Source organism: Bufo gargarizans, chromosome 2, assembly GCF_014858855.1.
Source record: "Bufo gargarizans isolate SCDJY-AF-19 chromosome 2, ASM1485885v1, whole genome shotgun sequence".
In the NCBI taxonomy this organism is placed as follows: Eukaryota; Metazoa; Chordata; class Amphibia; order Anura; family Bufonidae; genus Bufo; species Bufo gargarizans.
This window is the reverse complement of record NC_058081.1, coordinates 541,419,583-541,441,734: the sequence shown is the minus strand read 5'-3', so window position 1 is coordinate 541,441,734 and position 22,152 is coordinate 541,419,583. Positions and strand designations below refer to the sequence as shown.

The 22,152-nt window shown below is 43.9% G+C and overlaps 1 protein-coding gene across 2 annotated transcripts in view; it reads right to left on the bottom strand.

Annotated features, from left to right (window-relative positions):
- Positions 1-19,646, bottom strand: part of MYADM (myeloid associated differentiation marker) — a 33,624-nt gene extending 13,978 nt beyond the window's left edge. Inside the window, exon 1 of one of the 2 annotated variants that reach the window (XM_044278074.1) lies at positions 19,518-19,646. The gene's annotated coding sequence lies outside the window, so the exon portion shown is untranslated. Of the gene's footprint in view, positions 1-19,478 lie in introns of both variants that reach the window. The other variant, XM_044278075.1, reaches the window with a different exon arrangement.
- Positions 19,647-22,152: the final 2,506 nt, after the last annotated feature.

The following is a 22,152-nucleotide window of genomic DNA, read 5'->3' as shown; positions in this document are numbered from 1 at the left end:
ACAGATCCAATGATACATAATTATATTTGTGATATACAAAAAATAATGTGAATCAATATGATATGAAATATAAATATAAGTGGCTCCAATATATATCATCTGTTACGAATCCCTTTAATTACATTAAATAAAAACAAGGAGGAGCAAAGAGGGGGCCGATGACAATATACCACAGAGTTAGCGTGTCTTCACATCTCCGCAATGGCCACAGTTGGCGTCTACCTCGATAGAATGCGCAGGCGTCAAGGTCCGTCCCTTGCATTTTTATGCATTTTTATGCATTTCTTTCTCAAAAAAAATTTTTTTTCATCTTATATTTCAGATGATTAGTTTACATAAGAAGAGGAGCGATGGGAGGATAATGCAGTATTACCACTTTGAGATATATCGTGTCCCACATCCAACTTGGTCCATAAATTGGTTATACTTAGAAGATTTATGCTTGGGAGTCGGGCCATGTTCCGACAGATCCCATAAATGTGTCTACATATATATATTTATAAGGAGAACCCTGTTTGTGGCGATTTCTGGAGGCGTGATTGGGGCGGCACTTGCTGCACGATCGATATGGGGGTGTCGACCTGGCGCATATTGCATGCCCATTGTAGGATTACCATGATCTCTTGACAGGGATACATGGTTTCCTTATTTGCCTTCGGTTAGCCACGGAATATGTAAATTAATCAATTGTGGGCCCTCTGTCCAGTACTCAAGATGGCGTGTTTGCTGTCACAGTTGTGTGAGCATGCGCACTGGAGAGCAATGGACATTGTGCGACTCGCGGCGCAGGTTGTGACGTGGGACGCCGAAGTTAGGCGTCACATGATGCGATCTTGCCGGGACGGACCTTGACGCCTGCGCATTCTATCGAGGTAGACGCCAACTGTGGCCATTGCGGAGATGTGAAGACACGCTAACTCTGTGGTATATTGTCATCGGCCCCCTCTTTGCTCCTCCTTGTTTTTATTTAATGTAATTAAAGGGATTCGTAACAGATGATATATATTGGAGCCACTTATATTTATATTTCATATCATATTGATTCACATTATTTTTTGTATATCACAAATATAATTATGTATCATTGGATCTGTTTCGTAATATTGTTACTTTTATAATCATGATATATTGATCTTTTGATTGTGTTGTACACCATTTATGATTATTGATCATTGTTATTTTTTAATTATGTACACCTATTTATATTGTGCACTATCAGTTGTGTTTTGTTGCTTGAGAAAGGCTCGGGATTTGGAGCCGAAACGTCGCCTCACTGTGCCACTGTGGCCCAATAAATATATTTTTGGTATCTTTGGAGTTGCTGTCCGTTTCCGATCATATGCAAGGGTAAGCAGTGAATTCCCTGGACATAGCACCCGGTCTAAATGGTGTGAATTGGTGCTGCCATACGTTTCTTTTTACATTTTTCACTTGTTGGCTTAGCACAATCTTTTTAAACAGACTATTGTTTTTTCTAATCATGGATACTGAGTTTCCACGTGGCCCTACTTACTCACAGGAGGAAGCGGAGCAGATTATACTTGGCATTGGGGGAGATGCCACCTTTTTAAATACCCCATCAACAAAGGAATTGAAAAAACAACTTGAATTCCTGTCTAAAAAAACAGCGTCCCTAGGTCTACACATGACTACTCTGGGGGAATATTATAAGGCCCAAAGAATTCCACGTGGTATGAGATCTAATTTAAGACCTAATTTATTTTTTCATAACCAAAGTTATTGTAAGAAGCTGGAAATGTTGTCAAACAGATATTCCTTGGACTTTATTCTTTTGAATATTCAGTTTATACAAGAAGAATTATCCTCTACAGCTATTGAGATTGGTGATGTTAAACGGGCGCTTCAGACTTCTCTAATTCCGGATGAATTTACTTTGTTTGTTGATAATGTGTCATCCCATGTAGCTAAATTGAAAGGTGAACTGGAAGAGGGGAAACGTTCAAAATGGATCCGAGATCTAGAGGATTACAAAAGGGGTTCTATCTATACCTGGCAGTTTGATAGTAATACATCTAATCAGAAAGACAGAAAGAAAAAGAGGAACATACAACCATCAGGAACAGAGGATGCAACGCCTTTTTTAGGATACAGAGGCAACAACCAGCAGAAAAGAGAGGCCGTACCAGACGTGGTGGCCGCAGACACCGACGAACCTCCAAAATTGCGCAACAACAGGAACCGTATGCAGGTCAACAAAGTACAGACACAGAAGAAGAAATGACTGTTATTAATTTATCATCTAAAGTACTTACGCCCATACAAGTAAGTGTCCTGAGTAAGGGACTTACTTTTTGTCCTTCGACTGCACTTAATACATTTGATTTAGATGTGGATTTATCTGCTTTTTTTCGCAGGATTAAATTGAAAGCATGGTTCTGTGATAGGATGCGAACGAATGCTTCCCAGCAGAGTGAGCTTACGCTGGGTGGCCTTGGTTTACATCTCAAAAGTAATTTTACTCCTGTGGTTAGCGAATCTGCCATTGATGCCTACATAACTGCTGTAAAATCTGAAGTGTTGCAATATAAACAATCGTGCAACACAAAAATGTTCAAGAACCCCAATCTCACTCGAGTTGAGATTGAGGCGATTGAACAATTGAGAAATGACCCCCTCCTTACTGTGAAACCCGCAGATAAGGGGGGTGGAATTGTAATTTTGGATACCGCCAAATACATCGCGGAGATTAGACGCCAATTAGGCGATACTGAAGTATATCTTGCACTCCAGACTGATCCAAAATTTGATATTGCTAGATCTATTCAAAAATGTTTAAATAATGCAGTTATGGCTGGCATCATTGACAACGATCTCGCTGAATTCTGTACTGTGAATCATCCGGTTACACCGGTACTTTATGTACTTCCTAAAGTACACAAATCATTGGTCGACCCCCCCGGTCGTCCAATAGTTTCGGGTTCAGATTCTATTTTTAGTAAAATCTCAATTTTTTGGGATAAACTCCTACACAATTATGCTAGTGGGGCCGAGTCCTATATTCAGGACACCACTGATTTTCTGTGCAAACTGAAGGATGTTGACTGTGGGGCTAGGGATAGTATCATTCTGGCGTCATTTGATGTGACATCTCTATATATGTCAATTAACCATGATCTTGGTATCAGAGCGGTGAGACGTATGTTGGATTTGTCATCCTTGACTGGAGAAGCATGTGATTTTGTTGTTGACCTTTTGAATATTATCCTGAGACAGAATTATCTTCTGTTCCAGGATATATTCTATAAACAGATTAGGGGTGTGGCGATGGGGTCCCATGTGGCCCCTACATACGCCAACATTTTCATGAGGTGTTTTGAGGAAGATGTCGTCCATGTGTCCCACCACAGCAGATATATTCTGAGGTGGTGGAGATACATCGACGACATCTTCCTCATATGGACTGGTGATGTCTCTGAACTATTAGAGTTTCAAGGTTACCTGAATAGCATTAATGAAGAGCTACAATTCACTCTGATATATTCCAACACTGAAATCCAATTTTTGGATACCACTGTCATATATCAGAGTGGTCGGTTGGAAACTAGGTTATTTACTAAATCCACAGATAAAAACACCCTCTTGCATTTTCAGAGTAGCCATCCGCGAAATATGGTGAAGCACCTTCCTTTTTCCCAATTCCTCAGGGCCAAAAGGATTATATCTGACCCTGGTGCATTGGAGAAATCATTGGAAAATATGGTTGAAAAATTCAGACATAGAGGTTATCCTCCGGAGCTATTAGTGTCTCAAGTAGACCGTGTCCAAGATATGGATAGAGAGGACACATTAGCTAGAAGGGAGAAAAAGGGTCCCCATAATAGGATTCCCTTTATTACAAAATATACAGAACACAGTGGTACAATTAATCGCATCATTACTAAACATTGGGGTATCCTAGGGGGATGCCTTAGCCAGGTACCGGAATTTAAATCTCCTCCATTATTTTCTTACAAAAGATCTAGAAATCTACGTGATCAGCTGGTTCATGCTGATATAGGTCCTGGACCTGGTTTGACTCAGACAACATTGACACAACGGAGCATGGGATGTTTCCCATGTCTTAGTTGTGTCAATTGTAAACACATTTGTAAAGGAAAAACCTTTATTCATCCATTCACTAATGTGGGATATTCTATTTCATTTTATCTCACCTGTAACTCAAATTTCGTGATTTATGTCTTAAGTTGCCCCTGTAAACTATTGTATGTAGGCGAGACATCGACTGATCTAAAAACTAGATTAAATAATCATCGCTCCACGATTAAGAAAAAACGTCGGGATCTACCTGTCCCCAAACATTTTGTGGAGATGAATCATACAGAACATCAATTAAAATGCTGGATAATAGATCATATTCCTCTACCTAGACGAGGAGGCAATAGGAATTTACTATTGAAAAAGAAGGAGCTGTTTTGGATACACACGTTGAATACATTGAGACCTAATGGCCTCAATGTAGATTTTAATCTAGGGGTGTGTGTTTAGAAGGGTGGTTTGCCCTTTGATGTCATGTACTGTCTGTTATTCGGTTTTTTGTGTGTAGGTATGAACAAAACACAAATGTTATTATAAAATCTAACCTACATTTTTATGCATTTTTATGCATTTCTTTCTCAAATTTTTTTTCATCTTATATTTCAGATGATTAGTTTACATAAGAAGAGGAGCGATGGGAGGATAATGCAGTATTACCACTTTGAGATATATCGTGTCCCACATCCAACTTGGTCCATAAATTGGTTATACTTAGAAGATTTATGCTTGGGAGTCGGGCCATGTTCCGACAGATCCCATAAATGTGTCTACATATATATATTTATAAGGAGAACCCTGTTTGTGGCGATTTCTGGAGGCGTGATTGGGGCGGCACTTGCTGCACGATCGATATGGGGGTGTCGACCTGGCGCATATTGCATGCCCATTGTAGGATTACCATGATCTCTTGACAGGGATACATGGTTTCCTTATTTGCCTTCGGTTAGCCACGGAATATGTAAATTAATCAATTGTGGGCCCTCTGTCCAGTACTCAAGATGGCGTGTTTGCTGTCACAGTTGTGTGAGCATGCGCACTGGAGAGCAATGGACATTGTGCGACTCGCGGCGCAGGTTGTGACGTGGGACGCCGAAGTTAGGCGTCACATGATGCGATCTTGCCGGGACGGACCTTGACGCCTGCGCATTCTATCGAGGTAGACGCCAACTGTGGCCATTGCGGAGATGTGAAGACACGCTAACTCTGTGGTATATTGTCATCGGCCCCCTCTTTGCTCCTCCTTGTTTTTATTTAATGTAATTAAAGGGATTCGTAACAGATGATATATATTGGAGCCACTTATATTTATATTTCATATCATATTGATTCACATTATTTTTTGTATATCACAAATATAATTATGTATCATTGGATCTGTTTCGTAATATTGTTACTTTTATAATCATGATATATTGATCTTTTGATTGTGTTGTACACCATTTATGATTATTGATCATTGTTATTTTTTAATTATGTACACCTATTTATATTGTGCACTATCAGTTGTGTTTTGTTGCTTGAGAAAGGCTCGGGATTTGGAGCCGAAACGTCGCCTCACTGTGCCACTGTGGCCCAATAAATATATTTTTGGTATCTTTGGAGTTGCTGTCCGTTTCCGATCATATGCAAGGGTAAGCAGTGAATTCCCTGGACATAGCACCCGGTCTAAATGGTGTGAATTGGTGCTGCCATACGTTTCTTTTTATATATATATATATATATATATATATATATATATATATATATATATATATATATATATATATATATATATATATATATATATATATATAGCTCTCAAACTATGGAAACACTAAAATATCTTTTTTTTTTGTTTAAATAATGCTGTTATTGTGTAAAATTTAAATAAGAAAAAGTGTACAAAAGTGTACATATATAGAGCAATTAAAAATCATATGTACCCCAAAACAGTACCAATAAAATTGGCACCTTATCTCCTAGTTTCCAAAATGGGGTAACTTTTTGAAAGTTTCTACTGTAAAGGTGCATCGGGGGGCTTCAAATGGGACAGGGCATCAAAAACCAAGTCCAGCAAAATCTGCCTTCCAAAAACCATACTGCGCTCCTTTTCTTCTGCGCCCTGCTATGTGCCCTTATATCAGTTTACGATCACATGTGAGGTGTTTCTGTAAACCGCAAAATCAGGGTAATAAATATTGAGTTTTGTTTGGCTGTTAACCCTCGATGTGTTAAAGAGAAAAATGGATTAAAATGGAAAATCTGCCGAAAAATTGAAATTTAGAAATGTCATCTCCATTTTCCTTTAATTCTTGTGGAACACCTAAAGGGTTAAGGCTACTTTCACACCTGCGTTCAGGTGAAGGGGCTCACAAGTGGCCCTGAACGCAGCCGTCTGGCCCTAATGCATTCTCAGTGGAGGCGGATCCACTAAGAATGCATCCGTCTGCCAGCGCTCAGCCTCCGCTCAGTGACACTGCAAGCAGCGTTCGGGTGTCCGCCTGGCCGTGCGAAGGCGAGTGGATCCGTCCAGACTTATAATGGAAGTCAATTGGGGCGGATCCGCTTGAAGATGACACCATATGGCTCAATCTTCAAGCGGATACATTGACTTTCAATGTAAAGTCTGAACAGATCCGCTCAGGCTACTTTCACACTTAGAAATTTTTCTAAGTTATAATGCAGACGGATCCGTTCTGAACGGATGCAAACGTCTGCATTATAGGAGCGGATCCGTCTGATGAAACATCAGACGGACCCGCTCCGAACGCTAGTGTGAAAGTAGCCTAACAAAGTTTGTAAAAACAGTTTTGAGTAAATTGAGGGGTGTAGTTTCTACAATGAGGTCATTTATGGGGGGGTTCCACTGTGTAAGCCCCACAAAGTGCCTTCAGACCTGAACTGGCCCTTAAAAAGTGGGTTTTGGAATATTTCTTAAAAATTTTAAGAATTGCTTCTAAAATTGTAAGCCTTCTAACGTCTTAAAATTTTTTAATTACATTTACAAAATGATGCCAACATAAAGTAGACATATGGGGAATGTTAAGTAATAAATATTTTATGAAGTATCACTTTCTGTTTTAAAAGCAGAGAAATTGAAATTTTGGTAATTGAAATTTTTGGTAAATTTTAGACTTTTTCATAAATAAAGGTGAAATATATTGACTCAAATTTATGACTATCATGGAGTACAGTGTGTCACGAGAAAACAATCTCAGAATGGCTTGGTTAAGTAAAAGCGTTCCAAAGTTATTACCACATAAAGCGACAGGTCAGATTTGCAAAATTAGACGTGGTCACGGGGCCATCAATGACCCTTGGTCATGAAAGGATTAAACATCTCTGATGGCTGAGAAGCAACTGTGGACTGAACATGTGTTTGGCCAAAAGCAGGTCAGCCTGAGACTTTTTTGATTTTGGTAATGTACATAAATTTAATTAAAAAAAATAAAAAAAATGTGTAAAATCTGACGTCTCTCTGGCCGAGCATGCAAGTGTGTTGGATTCGGAAGGAACTGCTGTCTACTGAGCAAACTTTCGGCCAACAGCTTCTGAAGGTTTACAGGCAGCTGAGGAATGAGATTATGTCAATGTTCACATCCACCCAGCAGTAATCGCGTGTATGCAAGGGATTTCTGACCAGTACACACGATGCAGAGCTGGGCTATCCCAGCAGTCCTGATATTTCTGGGAAGGAGTGGGAGGACTGACTCTAGAGACTAGGGATATATATGGAGTGTCTATCAGAGAATGTGATAGTACTGACATTCCTAATCCACATGACCCTGAGCAGTGAAGTCATTTTTCTAACTCCTTAAACAAATCTTAGTCTTCCAAGACAGAGGTTTTCTTTATGACTCAAAGGGTGTGCTTCTGGAAAAGTCTTTTTTTTTTTTGTGTGTGTGTTAGGCCTCATGCACACAACCTGTTTTTTGCAGTCCGCAAACCGCAGATCTGCAAAAAACTATAGCCGTCCGTGTGCCTTCCGCAATTTGCGGAACGGGCGGCCCATTGTAGAAATGCCTATTCTTGTCTGCAAAACGGACAAGAATAGGACAGGTTATATTTTTTTTGCGGGGCTAACGGGTCCGCATCCGAGCAGCAAAAACTGCGGCTCGGATGCGGACCAAAAAAACGGTCGTGTGCATGAGGCCTTACTAGCACAATGTGCATCTGAAACACTTTATAAATAACGCTCATTTTAATATAGGGAATGTATAAGTTATATATGCTAGGGGCGAGGCTAGAAGCTGCTATGTGCAACATTTTTAAACTTTTTTGTCTTTATTTTATGTTTTGGGTGTCCCATAAGGTCATACAAAACATTGGGGGCTGATTTGTCCTGTAACTGGGGCTGACAGAGGTTGTACAGGGCTGTACAGCCTCCTGCAAACAGCTGATCTGGGTCTGCCAAGTCCCAACAGCTTGCACAGACACCCAGCCTCCCCCCCCCCCCCCCCAGAGCAGGAAGGAGGACTATGGTGAGGACGGCGTAAGAATGCTCATAGCAGCCAATCGGATTCCACCTTACATGAACGATGGAATCGGATTTGTTGCTATGTGCAATTAAGGCTTCAAACTTATTTTTTTCCCCGTTTACATTCCGTTTTTTGCGTTCCGTATACGGAACCATTCATTTCAATGGATCCGCCCAAAAAAACTGAAGGTACCCTGTATGCCTTCTGTTTCCGTATTTCCATTCAAAGATGGAACATGTCCTATTATTGTCTGCATAACGGACAACGATAGTACTGTGCTATCAGGGGCCAGCTGTTCCGTTCTGCAAAAAAAAAAAGAATGCACATCCGTATTTTTGCGGATCCGTTTTTTGTGGATCGCAAAATACTGAAAAAGACATACGATCGTGTGCAAGAGGCCTAAGGCTACTTCCACGTTAGCGTTTTTTTGCGGATCCGTCATGGATCTGCAAAAACGGTTCCGTTACATGCATCCGGTTGTATTATGTCTTCTATAGCCATGACGGATCTGTCTTAAACACCATTGAAAGTCAATGGAATGGAATCCCTTTTGGTGCATTCAGTTTCGTTCAGTCCCCATTGAAAATGAATGTGGACAAAACGGAAGCGTTTTCCTATGACAGATCTCAATAGCGGAATTGAAAACGCGAATGTGAAAGTAGCCTAAGCTAGTTTTTCTTTTCACCAGTTTGATGACTCTCTCCCATAGATTATTCTTTCAAATGCCATATTAGACAGGGAAAATTTTATAAAAACTGGCTTAGTTGCCCAACCAATCAGATTGACCCTCGCATTTTGCAAAGGAGCTCCATTTCCAAGGGTAAATACATTTGATCAGCTTCCGTCACTCCCATGTGGCAAGGACAGCACAAGAACACCCATGCTACAAAATACTGTGGCACGGGCATTTAAAAAGAGATGCAAAGTGGGGTCTTGCAACTTTTTTTTTTTTTTTACACAAGAAATTGGTGTCAATTCTAGTAAAATGACCACTATGGTTTTAAAACAAGCCAGGTATGGAGAGAGGTGTCGCTGTGCAGCTATTTCCCACCCTGCTCAGGGAGAGGCCTGTCAATCAAGCGGAGCAGGGGAAGCCACTCAGCAAAATCCTACCTCCATGCTGAAAATCTTCTTCCCATACCTGGCTCAACAAGCTTCTTCCTACAGTGCTGCCCCCACTGAAGGTAATGGACGCAGACTGCAGTGGCGAGCTAGCTATGAGATGGAGCCCAAACAGCTGATCGATAGGGGTGTGGGAGTCAGACCCCTGCAGATCAGCTAGTGACAGCCTAGCCTGGGGAAAAGCTGGACAACCCCTTTAATACGGCTTACACTATCTGAAGTGTATGCAAGCTCCTAGCTGGTGTAGATTTCAGTTTCTGATGCAGGACCTCACGAGAAGGGCCAAAATAATTAAGAGGTGTGCACAACATCACACAATAGAACAATAGATCAAGACTGACTTATGTAATGCTAGTCTTGATAAATCTCCCATGTATATAGCTCTGTATAGGGAGATAACTTGTCAGGATTGTATGCGTCTATAGTCCGGTCCTGTAATGGTGGAAACGGTGTGATCCAATACCATCTGAATCCAGCACATTGAAAGAAAGGTAACATACAGGGTGGCCCATTAAAAAGTAGCCCGCCTCCAATATCTCCAAATCAATCAAACGTCATGATTAGAAAGTTGGCGTTTGGTCTCAGTGTGAGGAACACGAATAGTGGGCCTCATTTTCTTCAAATCTACTGTGAATACCGCAATTTACCTGGACATCTTTGAACAGTTTTACAACCAACTAACATCAGAAGAAAAAAATATCCTGCTTTTTCCAACAATATGGGGCATCATGCCACACCTCACTGGACGGGTTCATGAATAGTGATGAGCGAACTTCTGTTTTAAGTTCGGCGTCTAAAGTTCGGCTTCCGGTTAGCGGAGAATCCCGATATGGATCCGGATATGGATTCCGACTTCCGTTGTGGTCCGTGGTAGCGGAATCAATAATGGCCGATTATTGATTCCGCTACCACGGACCACAACGGAAGTCGGAATCCATATCCGGATCCATATCGGGATTCTCCGCTAACCGGAAGCCGAACTTTAGACGCCGAACTTAAAACAGAAGTTCGCTCATCACTATTCATGAACTGTTTACGGAGGAGCGAATTGTGAGCAAGGGGTTATGGCCAGGGCTGTGGAGTCGGAGTCAATTTTGGGTACCTGGAGTCGGAGTCGGAAAAAAATGAACCGACTCCGACTCCTACTAAATTTAAATTGGAATAAAAAAATAAAAAAGCAAGTTTAAATGTCCAAATTCATAAACAGTTATAATTAATGACTTCTCTACTGTAAGAATAAAGGCCAATGCATGCAGTGCGACACGTTACCGCAAAACAAACGCGTTCAGTGATGTGAAGAAGCATGCTTTTCATATGCTTCACTATATGGCACGCAATGCACAATTAGGAGTGGCAATACATATACTTTCCATTGTGTAGTGTTCTGATGTTACAGGGAACACAATGCCCATGGTTAACCTCGCCTCTCACTGATAAGGCATTAAGTAAATATGTGTTTTGCAGGACTAGAGACACTTGTATAAGTGAAGGGAATGGAGGGTCAATAGTTCAAGACTGAAGCTGTAAACCATGGATGTCAAACTCATGGCCCTCCAGATGTTGCAAAACTACAACTCCCATCATTCCCTGATAGCTGTAGTATGCCCAGGCATGATGGGAGTTGTAGTTTTGCAACAGCTGGAGGGCCACGAGTTTGACATCCCTGCTGTAAACCATTGGAAAAACTGCTGTCATTCAGCTAAGGCTATAAAACGTGTAAACTCAGAATGTTATCTTAAACTTTAAACATGACTATGGGATTCTTCTAGGGAAATCATGTTTTACAATAAATGTCCCTTCTTGGATCCTCCCACTGCCCTGTCTTCAGCAGAAGATCAGCACACAAAGGAGAAGGCAGCAGCTTCTGCCCAACTACCTCTCTGTGCTAGAAGAGCTTAGAAGAACTTCTTTCTTTCCTTCAAGGAATGTATAAAATACATTCGCATATTAAATACAGAGGAGTCGGAGAGTCAGAGTCGGAAGTATAAAAAACTGAGGAGTCGGAGCATTTATCTACCGACTCCACAGCCCTGGTTATGGCCACCATGTTCTCCAGACTTGTCCACATGCGATTTTTATCTATTGAGAAATTTACAACAGAAAAGTGTCCACTAACAATCCACATCCCCTGGATGAACTCAAGGAAAACAAACACTATCCGCAGCATCACAAGCCGTATCAGCCACTTTCAACATCTGTGTGACTTGTGGGTAGGCGTGCTTACTTTTTCGTGGGCCAGCCTGTATAACATTTCACGTCACAACTAGTTTTGAGGGAATCTCAGGAAAAATTTGATTCGCCGTGAAGCCGTCATCTTGATTGAAGATCCCACCCGAAATCCAGTGCGCCGGCCAATGTGATGAGGCCGTCACGGGCCGCGCGAGATTTCACACTGTATCCTAAATCAAGATGGTGGCAGCCAGCTCGTTGCCATCAAATGGATTAGGCAAGCAGGATTTTATTTATTTTTTACACTTAAAATTAATGTCAGATGGCGTGATCAGCAAGGAACGCGGCATCTGAGGGGTACAATGACGGGGAGAGACAATCGCTGCTCCCTGTCATTACAACCACTACTTACAAGGAAAAGCGATTTGTGACTAATTTGTCAAAGCAAATTTTTTTTGCAAAATTCGGCGAAGCAGCCAAATCACATTTTCCAATACTTTGCTCATCATCTCTAGTCACAACACATCTGAATCATGGGACTTCTGCTTTTCAGGATGAAAACCTGCCATTGTCAATGTGACCTCAGGCTACTTCCTCTCTGGGCAAAAGGGAGGAATCAGGAGTCACATTACATCATTAGCAGTCCATACAGTGCATGAAAAAACGAATAAAAACAACACCAAATAGTCTCTTAAAGGGGTTGTGTAGTGCCATGATATTGAGGACCTACCCTCAGGATATCAATATCAGGTTGGTGGGGGTCAGGGTTGCCAACCGTCAATTTTTTTTTTGGGACATTAAAAAAAAAAAAAAAAAAAAAAAAGGAAATGTGTCCATGATTTTTTTTTTTTTTTAGGCTGGCGGTACTTAACTAGATTATTTTGTGGTACATTTCATCGTTTTACAGCTCACAGTAAATGCTGTTAATGAGTTCTTATCAGTATATTGAGCTATAGACATGTATTAATTATAATCTTTATCATTCATTATAGTTTCCTAATTTGCTCGTGAAAAATGTTGACTGCCCGTGATTTAGGGATAAGTTGTCCAGAAAAATTCTGTTGGCAACACTGGTGAGGGTCTAACATCCTGCACCGCCGCTGTTTAAAGTGCGAGCGCTGGACCTATCCAGTTTTGACCAGCACGCCAACTGTTTAGCCCATTCGAGTGAACAGAAGGGGAAGCTGTAATTACATTGCACCGCCACTAGACGGAGTGCAGGTAAACTCTGAAGAGGTCCAGCTCCTCAGCAAACAGCTGACCAGCAGAGGGTGTCAAACCTCTAAAAATCAGGGAAGAGCGATCACTAATGCCATTTATTGTCCCCATACAGAGTCATTATTTGCCAGCAGCAGAGGGTGTTTGGACAGCACGATCTGCCGCCAGCAAACAATGTTTTTGTAGCCTCTATAAAAAATTGTGATTGCCTGATGAACAAGCATTTGCTCGTTTGTCGGGTAATCGGGCGCACTATTACACAGGCTCATTGGCCATGATTTGGCCGACTATCTGCAGGTCTAATACAGACACATTCTGCAGGGTAGATATGGCATCCTGATACTTGTTGGAGACATTTTATTCAAAGAGCCTGTAAGTGGCCGAATCAGGGTAGGATGTTGCCTGAGGTGAAGTGGTCCCGTGTGCTACAACTACATCCTCATCATCACCTCTAGTGCCCGTATTTTTCATATTTTCAGTCTGTTTAATGCATTGCTCAGAAAGGCTCAACACTTTATACGGTGCAAGCAATAAAACGGGGCCGGCACGAGAAGCTGCAGTAACAGGTCGTCAGAACATAGCATTTAGAGATGACCAAATTTCATGTTTTGAAATTCGTTCATGCTTCGTTTGGTGGTATAAGCAGAATTGCATTATGGATTCCGTTACCACGGACCATAACATAATTCTATGACAGATTGCATAATGGAATGCCTTTGGAGGCAGTTATTCATTCCGTCATAATAGCAGTCTATGGGTTGCATAGCGGATCCGTCCCATTTCCATTATGCAGGAGAGGACTCCCCTGCATAACGGAGACGGGACGGATCCGTTTGGCAGCCCATGGACTTCTATTATGACGGAATGAATAACTGAATGACTCTAAAGGCATTCCACTATGCATTCCATCATAGAATTGCGTTATGGTCCATGGTAACGGAATCCATAATGCAATTCTGCTTGTACCACCAAACAAAGCGTGATCGAATTACAAGATATGAAATTCGTTAATCTCTAACATCATTTATGAACAGGAGCATCAGTTCTCCGGTTTCATAGAGTATGTGCCCCAATATCTTCAGGCTGCACCTTCTCATTAGAACAGAGACGCTACGTAATAAAGCTCAGCATAATCACAATAACTGCCTCCAAATGAATGGCATTAAACCATTCAAAGAATGTCCTAATTACTGTACTACTAAATATCTTATCTAGAAATCAGCCACCAACTTCAAACAGGAAGCCCTGGCAGATCACAGAGGCATTAGTAGGATAAGAAAGACCCTACACAGGACATTGCTGTAGGCCAAATGAGTAGCTTTCCCCTCCCCCACGCACATCTGTATGGATGAGGGTGAGGGGGGACTGTGCATGTTGGCCCAACCCTTCTCTACCCAACCTCTGTTGTGGGAGAAGGGAGGATTCTGAGACCGCCATACACATTAGATGGTTGGCCAATCCCACCTAAAATCAGCAGGTACAGTGGACACTCATGGTTATCGGGTTGTCAGACTGATGAAAAACAAACAAAAAATAAATATGTCATGTAACCTCCTCGAACGCCCCACATCTGTTCCAAAACTGCTCGGCTCCTCACTGGTCTCTGCTTGTGGTCCCTCTCCACACTGACTAATTAGCCTCTAGCCTTCCATTTTTAGAGGCCCCTGACTGGTTGATATGGGTCATGGCTACCCTCATCCTGTATGCCGGTAGCATAGGCACCATGTGATACCCCAGTCTACCACTGGTGCCTAGCAGCTTCCACTACTTACCAGTTTTCAGATAGACGGACTACATTTCCAAGCTGACAATCTCTCCTCTGTTCCGGATCACATGATATGATTACATTATAAAACCAGGGATTATTTGGGGAGGCGCATTACCTCCTGTTTTTAGCCTTCTAACTACAGTACATGCTATTGTCTCTCTATAGAAGTCCCTATTACAGGACATGCTATGGATGGCTGCCAGGCACATATCACATTACTTCTCCACTTATGGTCAGAACAGGATTCGGACACAGGCGGAAATGTGATCAGGAGAAAGCCTGGTCTGCGGCAGGCAAGTGATGAAATTATTATTCAAGTCATCCAAATGGATTATCACTTATTGCAGACCAAGACATCCTGTGTGGACCTGTCTCCTCTCCTGACATGTCTGCTCATTCACGCGAGCATGTGTGCCCTGTGCCCGCTATGGACCGCAAATAGCAGCCCTCAATGCACGGGTACCAGCCGAGTGCACTAGATCTCCGGATGTGGACCAATTCACTTAAATGGGTCGGTGATCCGCAAGCTACGTTAAGCACCGCAAAAAAAAAGATATATAAAAACAGCTTTTAACATAAAAATAATGAAACTTGCCAGACATGTTGGCTACTTTTCCTGTCACCTCATGCTGTACAGAACGTAAGGGCCCCGTACTGCGGACCGCTGGTACTGTACAGCGCTACGGTTTCTCTGTACAAAATCCACGTGAAAAAACTGCACATATTCCACAACGTGTGCAGATGGCCTAACACTGCCACATATTGGGGTATAAGGTAAAATACATGGGAAAATCTGTTGGGCTGCACTAAAATCCGCAAATTACATGCAGATTTTGTTCAGAATTAGCATTTTTCAGATTTCTTAAATTGTATCCACTTTGCCTCAGCATTTCAGTTCCTTGTGGGCACACCCTAAGGCCCCTTTCAGACGAGCAAGTGTCTCACTGCGAACTCGCAGCGCAGCACCCAGCCTGAACTTCCAGCACTGCCGGGATCACATAGCATTATATTGATTTATGATGCTACGTAACCCTTAGGTCCCTTTCACCCGGGCGAGAATTCCGTGCGGGTGCAATGTGCGAGGTGAACGCGTTGTACCTGCACTGAATCCGGACCAATTCACTCCAATGGGGCTGTGCACATGAGCAGTTATTTTCACGCATCACTTGTGCTTTGCGTGAAAAGTCGCAGCAAGCTCTATATTGTGCGTTTTTCATGCAACGCAGGCCCCATAGAAGTGAATGGGGCTGCGTGAAAATCACAAGCAAGTGCGGATGCGGTGCGATTTTCACGCATGGTTGCTAGGAGACGATCGGGATGGGGACCCGATATTTATTATTTTCGCTTATAACATGGTTATAAGGTAAAATAATAGCATTCTTAATACAGAATGCATAGTAAATTAGGGACGGAGGGGTTAAATAAAACATTTCAACTCTCCTCATCCATTTGTTCGTGCAGCCCGGCTTGTCTTCTTTTTTCTTCTTTGAGGACCTGGGAGGAAAAGGACCTTTGGTGACGTAACTGCGCTTATCACATGGTCCGTCACATGGTCCATCACCAATAATAAAAGCTACACAACACCGATCCCGTGTGATGGGCCATTTGATGAGTGCAGTGACGTCACCAAAGGTCCTTTTCCTCCCAGGTCCTCAAAGAAGAAGAAAGACAAGCCAGGCTGCGCAAACAAGTGGATGAGGTGAGTTTAATTATTTTCTAACCCCTCCATCTCTAATTTACTTAGTTTTCTGTATTAGGAATGCTATTATTTTCCCTTATAACCATGTTATAAGGGAAAATAATAAAATCTACACAACACCTAACCCGAACTTCTTCGAAGAAGTCCGGGTTCGGGTACCAAACATGGCAATTTGTCTCACGTGTGTGCAAAATGCATTAAAACGCTTTGCACCAGCAAAAACAATATCGCATTTTCCCGCAACGCATCCGCATCTTGTCCGGCACTCACACGCGACGTGTGAAAGAGGCCTTAGGCCCCTTTCACACGGGCGAGATTTCCGCGCTGGTGCAATGCGTGAGGTGAACGCATTGCACCCGCACTGAATCCGGACCCATTCATTTCTATGGGGCTGTGCACATAAGCGGTGATTTTCACGCATCACTTGTGCGTTGCGTGAAAATCGCAGCATGCTCCTCTTTGTGCGTTTTTCACGTAACGCAGGCCCCATAGAAATGAATGGGGTTGCGTGAAAATCGCAAGCATCCGCAAGCAAGTGCGGATGCGGTGCGATTTTCACGCACGATTGCTAGGTGATGATCAGGATGGGGACCCGAATCATTATTATTTTCCCTTATAACATGGTTCTAAGGGGAAATAATACAATCTACACAACCTTGAACTTCTGTGAAGTACGGGTCTGGGTACCACAGTCAGGTTTTTATCACGCGCGTGCAAAACGCATTGCACACGCGCGATAAAAACTGAACAACGGAACGCAATCGCAGTCAAAACTGATTGCGTGCCTACTCGCGCGGGTTTGCCGCAATGCACCGGGACGCATCCGGACCTAATCCAGACACGCTCGTGTGCAAGGGGCCTTACAGTTCTGGAATGCATTAGATAATGCTATGCAACCCCATCAGTCCTGGGAGGTCAAGCCGAATGCCACACTCGCTCATCTGAAAGGGGCCTAAAGGTAGGTTTACAAAGAGGGGGAGAATTAATCAAAACTGGCGAAAAGGAGAAGAGGCTTAGTTGCTATTAGCAACCAATCAGATTCCAGCTTTCATTTTTCAGAGCTCCACTGGCCTGGGCGGAGCTAAGCTCTAAAGTGAACAGAGCTTAGCCCCGCCCAGGCCAGTGATACTAGTCATGACATCACTGGGCCTGCGGTAAACAGCAAGAAGGCAGTGTCGCTACTGCCAGCGCCGCTACCTTCCCGGGTGTCGGACCCCCGCCGATCAGATGCTGATGATAGAGGATAGATCATCAGTTTAAAAGAGCTGCAGAACCCCTTTAAACAGCAGAATTCCAAAGGGACTAAACTACAGACATGATTTGATATTTGAATATTGAATGGATGCTCCTATTCCCACATCTGTATTTATGTGCATCTTCCTTTTCTGATTTTACATACATGGTTTTAAGTTTGTATATGGCAAGGATTGGAAGGAATCATTATGTGCACACACGTGAGGTTTTAATGACCGCAATCGGGTCTCTTCTGTTTTAAACAGCTGCATGCGCGAGATGTTTGCCCATCGCTGGCAGCGAAGGGGTTAATGAATCCGGCTTTTCTTTTTCTGGTTTCAGTCAGACATCTATTGGCCGTTTAATATTCACCAAGACTGGTGGTGCAAGGGAGCTGAAATTAGGCCAAATGTGGTGCACCTCAACACGCTATGACCGGGCCCATCCTCAAGCAGTCCGTATGCCGACACGAGTAGGTTCTCGCCAACATCGATGCCTGTTCCAAGTGTAAAGCTAGTATTATACTAGCAAAGGGAAGCTGAGGCAAAACTACAACTCCCAGCATGTCAGGTCAGCCTACAGTTATCAGCAGGGCGTGGTGGGAAGTTGTGGTCTAACAGCAGCTGGAGGGCCGCAGGTTGGGCATCCCTGCACTAGCAGATACATTATCGGGAGGGAAGCGTTCCTTCCCAGCAATCGTCTGCTCGTCAGTGGAGAAGACCGCTGCTAATCCCATTGCTCGCCCCCATACTGACTAGTTGTTTGCCGGTGGCAGACCATGATTAGACAGCACAATCTGCATCCAATCCGTGCTTCCGTTCCGCACCTCCCGTGATGCGGGGTGCACACGGCCGATGCCCGTGTATTGAGGACCAGCCGTATTGCAGTGTGTAATACGGCCACGCCGGGCAATGGGCGTGTGCCCTTAATGTAACAAATTTGGCGGGGGCAGGGCCGACGCCCCAGCCCCTACCACGCCCAGCCCCAAATGTTGCACGGAAGTTTAAGAAGTTACAAGGGGGGGGTCTTGCAACTTTTTGGGTTATTTTTTTACACAAAAACTGACATATCGATTTTAGTGAATAACCCTATAAGAGGACGAGCGATGTCAATATAGCGGTTTCCTCCAGCCCTCCCGACAATCGCCTGCTCCATCCTTCTGTATAAGGGCTCATGCCCACGAACCTAAGGGCTCCGCGATCCGCATCCGACGGTCCACACCACAGAAAAAGTAATGCAGGCACTACTTTTTTGCGGCGCGGAGGCACGGCCATAAACACCACGGAAGCGCTCTGTAGTTCTTCCGTGGGGTTCCGATCCGTGCCTCTGTTCCGCATCTCTGTGATTGCGGACCCATTGAAGTGAATTGGTCCGCGATCCGTGGTGCACACGGCCGATGCCCGTCTATTGCGAACCCCCTGTATGCGGACCACAATACGGCCACGGCCAGGCAACGGTCATGTGCATGAGCCCTAAGCCGCACTTTTGACGGTGTAACGTTCCGCGCTATAGCTCTGGCCCAGTGCGTCTGACCACTGGCACATGAAATGTGCAAACCCCTGAAATAACCTGCAGCAGCTCCAGCACCTTCAGCTAACATCTGGAGCCGCCATGTTCCCACAAAGGATGCTGGACAAATGTGCAAGAGCAGAGTAGTTTATGGACCATGCAACCTGAGGCTTTTCTACCTGAGGCTACATGCCGGAGACATCTGCGCTGCACACAGCCACACCTAGCAGTCACCACGTGCACCTACCTGTACATCTACAGGTAACTGAGGAGTGGGAGCACTTACCTCCTGCGCCCGGACAGCGTGCTCACGGCCGGAGGAGAAGACGAGACTGAGCAGAACCCGGAGCTGTGTGTGGGTGCGGCTACAGGACACATAGACAAAGCTCAGGCACCGGGGACAAGCGCACGTCACAGTAGGAGCGGAGAACTGCTGCAGTGATGTCAGCGGCCGTCTACATGTGTACAATTACCCACCGTCCCTACTGGAGCAACAGGCTGGTGTGGCTATGGGGGGACTATAGGGTGGTGGTCGCAGCTCTTACACTGTACTAGCCTCTTTCCTCCAGCCTTTGTGAACCTGCATAGCTGTCATGCTGGGAGCTGTAGTTCCACAATAGCTAGCTTTCCACACAAATTTGGTTTTAAATAGCAAACATTTTAGGGGAGATTTACTAAGCAAAGTGCCTCACAGTTTTGGAACATATTGCAACAAAAATGAATACAATTGTGTGTAGAATTTTTTTAGGTGGGGTTAACTGCACAGAACTCATTAAAGGGGGTGTCTCACTACAGCAAATGGCATTTATCACGTAGAGAAAGTTAATACAAGGCATTTACTAATGTATTGTGATTGTCCATATTACTTCCTTTGCTGGCTGGATTCATTTTTCCATCACATTATACACTGCTCATTTCCATGGTTACAGACCACCCTGCAATCCATCCAATATTGTGCAAGCACGACCACCCCTGAGGGACTGCAGGGTGGTCTGTAACCATGGAAACGAGCAGTGTATAATGTGATGGAAAAAGGAGTCCAGCCAGCAAAGGAAGCAATATGGATAATAACCATACATTAGTAAGTGCCTTGTATTAACTTTCTCTACATGATAACTGCCACTTACTGAAGAGAGACAACCCCTTTAAGGGTAGGGCTACACGGCGTCAGAAAAGTCACGCAACATTTTTATAATGATAGTCAATGGTGTCACACTGCGACAGGCAACAGTCGTAAAAAATCCATCCAAGGGCTCTTTCACACCTGCGTTCTTTTCTTCCGGCATAGAGTTCCGTCGTCGGGGCTCTATGCCGGAAGAATCCTGATCAGTTTTATCCTAATGCATTCTGAATGGAGTGAAATCCGTTCAGGATGTCTTCAGTTCCGGACCGGAACGTTTTTTGGCCGGAGAAAATACCGCCGCATGCTGCGCTTTTTGCTCCGGCCAAAAATCCTGAAGACTTGCCGCAAGGACGGATCTGGAATTAATGCCCATTGAAAGGCATTGATCCGGATCCGGCCTTAAGCTAAACATCGTTTTGGCGCATTTCCGGATCCGACGTTTAGCTTTTTCTGAATGGTTACCATGGCTGCCGGGACGCTAAAGTCCTGGCAGCCATGGTAAAGTGTAGTGGGGAGCGGGGGATCAGCATACTTACCGTCCGTGCGGCTCCCGGGGCGCTCCATGGATGACGTGATTGCATGGCACGTCATCCATGCGCATGGGGCGCTCTGACGTCATTCTGGAGCGCCCCGGGAGCCGCACGGACTGTAAGTATGCCGCTCCCCCGCTCCCCGCTCCTACTATGGCAACCAGGACTTTAATAGCGTCCTGGCTGCCATAGTAACACTGAAAGCATTTTGAAGACGGATCCGTCTTCAAATGCTTTCAGTTCACTTGCGTTTTTCCGGATCCGGCGTGTAATTCCGGCAAGTGGAGTACACGCCGGATCCGGACAACGCAAGTGTGAAAGAGGCCCAAATTGGGTTTTTGTGCGTGTCGCAGTGCAACATCATTGACTATCATTATAAAAAATGGTGCGTGACATTGCTGTGACACATGTCGCATTGTAGTTGTACCCTTTTCGTTGTGCGACTTATTGTCATGCGGCACATGGCGTGTAGCCCTAGCCTAAGATCTTGCGGGACCGAATATCCGGCCAATAAAATGCGGCTTGGATGCGGACTAAAAAAATCGGTCGGTGCATGAGCCCTAACTGAACAAATAACTGAAGTGTGAACGTAGCCTTAGGGCTCATGCACACGGCCGTTGCTCGGTCGTGGCCATAATGCGGCCCGCAAACAGCGGGTCCACAATATGCGAGCAGCGGCCGTGTGCTCCCCGCATCACGGATGCGGACCCATTCACTTGAATGGGTCCACAATCCAGAGCTTTGGTGCGGAATGGAGGCACAGAAGCGCTACCTCAGTGTTGTGAAGTAACTTGTCCTCCTGTGAGATTAGGACAGGTTTTGTGTGTAGTAATAGGGCAGCGGCCATTTTATTTTCCCCTGATAATTTCTCCTCAGACAAAACCAGCCATTATAACTAATGTAAGGTATTTGGGAATATGTTTAAAATAAAGTATTTTCAGTCATTTTATTTTCCTAAGGCCTCTTGCACACGACCGTATGGCTTTTTCTGTATTTTGCTGTCCATTTATAACAGATTGGTTGTTTCGTTTTTTTTTTTCAGTTGTGTTTCTGTTCCGTAGTTCCGCAAAAAATCTCTGCTTGGTTTCCGTATGCAATCCGTTGTTTGCGGATCGCAAACGGAAACATAAAATTTGTAATCATTACTGTAATGTTTTTAAACAGTTAACACATGGGCAAAGTAGGCATGGATCCGCAAAAAACGGATGACATATGTATGCGTTCCGTATGCATTCCGTGTTTTTTGCTGACCATTGACTTGAATGGAG